Raw genomic sequence first — 5,517 nt, 5'->3', positions numbered from 1 at the left:
TGCAATCCAAACAAAAGGCTTAAAGGAAGGTAGATTCAACCTTGCAAACTTTTCAATTCTACAATCACTACTCTTATCGTCTAGACACACTGCTATTCTACACTTGCTATTGTAAAATAGAAGCCCTACCTTTCCATGCCTTATAAATTTCGTTCAAATTAGTCATCATTTTGAAAATAGATGCATGCCACTTCCACATTTCAATCACCTGTTCATATAACCTCTAAAACTTTAACATCACATACAAATCTCTACTAATTTTATTTCGAACTCCTAATAATCTAGAACTAGACCAAACTTGTGCTCTGATATCACACCACCATGTCTCAGATCCGAATATGTTCAAATCTCAAGGCACGGCTATCATATACATTACACACAAGGTCCAAAATCGGAACAAGTGGATATAACCGTACCGATAAAAGTCCACATATGTAGTTTTCATACACTAATAAAGGAACTAACCACAAAATGGGATATCAATTCCCTCCAAAAGATAAAACTAAACACAAACTATATATGCTCCAGTTCTCACAATTAATCTGAAACATTTAATGATAGTGAGGAACGAGTTAAGTCTAGGGGTGCAACTCGGGTCGGGTCTGGTCGGGTTGAGTTCGGGTTCGGGTTGACTTTTCCCAACCCAGGTCGGGTTGAGGGTTTGGCAACCCGACCCGAGTGAAACCCGCATTTTTTTTTTATATAATTTTTATTTTTTTAAGGCTTAAAAACTCAGGTTGGGTCGGGTTCAAGTCGGGGCGTGTCAGGTTCGGGTTGGAAAAATGGGTTCCTCGGGTCGGGTTGAACCTCGTCGGGTTGGAAATGCGTTCCTCGGGTATGGTCGGGTTGGCATCAACCCGACTCAATCCGACCCGAGTTGCACCCCTAGAGCTAACAACCCAGTAAGCACTAACTATAGCCATATATAGTTCAACATATAGTCAAAATAAATTGAAAATAAAAAAGATAATAAATGTAAATTTTGAAAGCAATGTTTCTTAAGAAAAAAAAAAAAGTGTTTCAAAAGATATGGTTAAGAACACAAAAAGAAGATAATAAATGTACATTTTGAAATGCTATGGAAAGTAGTGGACATGAGTCATATCGTCTAGTAGTCGTCGATAAGCACAAAAAATTGGTATGATAATTTAGAAGAGGTCTAGATTATAATCATCACGGATAAGTAAAGCGAGAGATCTCCTGTGATGGGGTCTAAAATCTGCAACCAATCGGCTGTTGACACGTGGCCCTCACAGGGACCACTGCAAAGCCAACACCTGTCCATGCTAGGTATGACACCTGGACCAATCGGGGACTTCCACCTGCCCCTTCTAGATATGAAACCTGGTCCATACAGGGGCTACCACCTGTCCTGGACAGGTGGCTCAGGATCACTATAAATAGCCTTCACTTGTGCTAAGGTGAGGGATCTGAGATCAAAACCCTAAGCTTTTTGCTCTGACATTGCTCTGCACTCCTGCTCATACTGACTTGAGTGTCGAAGCGCCCGTCCGGAGCACCACTCCGGGTTGGTCTTCTGACCCTTTGTATCTTTGTCTGTGCCCTTGTGCAGCGCAGGACTCCATTAGCCCTTCAGCTGTGGCTTGCCAGATCAGCCCTTCCGACCCTACCATAACCTGTTACCAATTTTAGACCTAACATCCTGGTCTGATGTCCGAATAGACGGAGTCCACATGCACCTCATCACTAACATTCGATGGCTCTGCATATAATATATATTTACATATAAAAATTTCTAGAATTCCTATGTCAATATGAATTTCAAACATGTAGCCTGCTCCTGAAAGTTTGGTCTTAAAAAGTGTTTAGAACTATGAACTTATGTCTAAAAATTAGTCCTAAAACTCTACATATATGCCTAAAACTCAGTTTAAAATCCTACATCTACTTGAAAAAATTTCATTTCGACATAGGGGGAATTAGAATATCACCTCTTGGTGTGGTAAACAGATTCCAACATTTTATCCTCTTTGATACTACCTAGCGTCAGTTCTGCCCTCTTGATTCTGTTTATTTTTTTTGAACCAAATGCTGAAATCGGGAGGAATAGGAATAAGATGCTGATTCCAGTGCCTGATTCCGTCAATCCAAATGCACCCTTTGTGTTTTAGATGCGGATGAATCATGTGTCATAAGCATGGTTTAAAGTTTCGACTGAAATTTCGGATTTTGGTGGAGACCGACACTGAAATTGATCAAAACCGAAACGGTCATTTATTTCGGCCGAAATTTCAACCCAAAAAAACTTTTTTTTAATATTAATTTAATATTTTACCGAAATTTTGAAATTTCAAGTACCGAAACCGAAATTTTAAACCTTGGTTATAAGCAAGGTTTTAAATTTCGGTCCTCACCGAAACTGAAATTTTAGTTGAAATCCTGAAATTTTGGTAAAGATGTTCGAAATGTCAGTTTTTTTGGCTGAAATTTCGGCCGAAATTCTATTAGGAAATAAAAAGTTAATATTTTATAAAAAAATTTGCCGAAATTTGGTAAATTTCATCCATTTCGGTTTCGAAACGTTTTGGTTTCGTTCCTCAATAAAATCCAAAATTTTGGTCCGAAATTTAAAACCTAGGTTGTTCCTTTGATTAGCATAAGAGATGAACCCCAAACAAAACACATCAAGGTGGGTCCCATCCCAATTTTGCACCAATCAAGAGACAATTGGGGCCCATAGCTTACCCGACCATTTCACAAAGACCTGACATGAAAGGTGGGGTCCATCTTAATGCAGTGACTGAGGGGAGACACAAATGGGGGAAATTGACACTAGCAATATTTTATACCTGAAGGGTGAGGTGAGTTAATCAAGTGCTTATGGATTTAAAAAAAAAAAAAAAAAAAAAACCCATCTTTCATTTTGATTTCAAGGGTATATACAAAGCTTTTCCATTTAAGAGAGAGAGAGAGAGAAGGGTTCCTCTTACATTGGATCGCACCATATAAAATGGTTACAAAATCGTGTGAGGGTTGACGATTTGAAAAAGTAGCCGTTGCTTATTTCGTTATACGTCATTCACACCCGAGTGGGGTGAATGTGCTCTGCCGACAAACCCAACGTGGCCATTGCCACAATGCCACGCCTACAAGAAAGAGATAAAACATGAGTGTGATGCGAAAGAACAAAAGTCTAAGGAAATGAAGGGACAAGACGTATATTTGGATATGAGCGTGGGATCCTTTAACTGACTTAATATCAATATTGAAGTAATGAAAATTTATAGGAGCACCACCCAGCCATGAACTGTTGATACTTGGGCCTTCCACTTCCCAAGGATTATAAAGTAAAATCAGAGCTAGGAGGGAACTGAGTGGAGATCTAAAAGGCACCGCACTTGTTAATTTTGGGAGGGGTATGTTCCTAATTTTGCTAATTTGGCTTTTGAGTAGAGAAATTGGAAAATGACCCTCAATTCAATCTGGAAATGTGGTGGGAAGTTGCATGGCATGGTTTGTTGGCTTAGGCTAAAGAGGGAGATGTTTTAAATGAGCAGGGGCATTTGGAGAATAAATGTTTCAATGGTAGGAACATTTTAATGATAAAAAATGTAGAATAATTTTGAAAGTTTGGAATCAAATGGGTGAAGGCTTTTTCACTATAACTAGCTGATTGTAGTCTTGTAGACACCCAATTTTGCCCCAATGGCCTACTGTTTGTAGGTAGATCGAGTGACGAAGGAAAGAGTTGTTCATGATATGACCCTCATCTATAGAAAAATGGTAAAAAAACAATTAATGTAGGGGTGAAACTCCGTCGATTTTTGGGAATTCTGGTTGAGCTTTTACCATAAAATTGGAGCGGGTTCAAGTTGATTCCAATTCATTTTTAGCAAAAGCTCAGCCAAACCCAACCCAAATTTTATCCTTAAATTAATGTGGTCGTAGTCACTTGAAAATTGCGGAAGATACAAATCATCAGATTAAACCAACTTGGGTAAAGGAAAATGATATGGTAACTGAGAATATGACCGATGGGAGAAACCAACAATCAGAATGCGCCATGTGCACAAAAAATTACCCTTTTTGGTGAATTTCCTAACCAAAGGAACGGGTGCATGTCACAAGTGATGTGGTGGCAATAACCAATGTGTTCAGTTTCATGCTCGGTTGTAAAGCCACTTTCCCTAGGCATTACTCTTGTGAAAATCTCAATCATACCACACAATGTTGCATGAGATACAAGTAGTAGGACTCATCAAAAGAGATTTATTACATCATCCAAAGACAGACTTTGAAGAAATGAAAATCATCGAAAGGTTAAAGCAATTGGAAGATGAAGCACATCGAATGGATCATCGATCTCATATGCTTACGGTCATAGTAGATTGTCATGAGCAAGGATACATATACCGCAATAATGAGTCACCCAAATTTACTCCGTAAGAAACATTCAAGCTCCCTCCCTCAAATTTTAGCTTGATACTAATTGCGAATCATTTGAAAACCTCATGCCAATTCTCATTTGTTCACATAAGTCACAACTTTGGGCATCATCCAAGAACTTTCAGATCGCCACACTCTATTTTCTTTCTGGCATATCCCACTAATTCCTTATTTTAAGTAAGGTATCATTCCAGTTTCAGTCCCAATGAATGAAGAAATTCAATTCTTTGAAAGATTAAGGGTGTGTTCGGCAAACCTCTAAAAAATAGATTCTACCTATTTTTAAGGTGTGGGAATGACTAAAGCACAAAATAATCGGAGAATCTTGTTCGGAAGAGTGACCCATGAAGAGTCCGTTTCCGATATTTCCCATCTTTTTAGGGTAGACTGAGGAGATTTTACGGAGTGACATATTGTCACTTCCACAATCCGCTTCTACCGGATTCTATAGGTGAGAATGGGAAGTGTTGTCGAACACGGCCTAATCGTACAGAGAATAGATGATTCCATAATCAGAGCTGATTATCTCAAAAGATGCTCTAAGATTGCATAATGTGGCAAGGGCATAGAGTACATTTTGGCAAGAAATGCATCTAGCCATCCTTAGCAATTTCAAAATTCTAGCAATGTCCAAAAATGTCACCTACTTTTTTTTTTTCCATAACTCTCCCAAGCAGTATAAATTTTACTCAATATCCCTAACAACAACTAAAGAGTTTTCTGTAACCAACTTTGTCCTCAATCAATGTGAAACTGTTCTTAATTATTCTAAGCCATCATTATCTTTACCTATATTCTTCATAACCTTATGGTTTTTTTTTTTTTATTCAAATTGATCTCAACCGTAATTTTTAGGGGCGGCCAGAACCGAACCAAACCCGAAGAACCGAACCGGAACCGAAGAACCGAACCGGAACCGAACTGTTTAAAAATATTTTTGGTCCGGTTCGGTTCCACTGATGAAGAACCGAACTTATTCGGTTCAGTTCCGGGTCTAATGTTCTTGGTTCAGTTCTGGAACCGAAGAACCGAACTTTGAATATATATATATATATATTATATTTTTATATTTCTATTATACATGTACTTATTAATATAAATTACTTATAA

The sequence above is a fragment of the Tasmannia lanceolata genome, unplaced genomic scaffold, assembly GCF_043159265.1.
Source record: "Tasmannia lanceolata isolate RefF3 unplaced genomic scaffold, GAP_Taslan_0.1 ptg000016l, whole genome shotgun sequence".
Taxonomy (NCBI): Eukaryota; Viridiplantae; Streptophyta; class Magnoliopsida; order Canellales; family Winteraceae; genus Tasmannia; species Tasmannia lanceolata.
Note: the sequence above shows the minus strand (reverse complement) of the source record.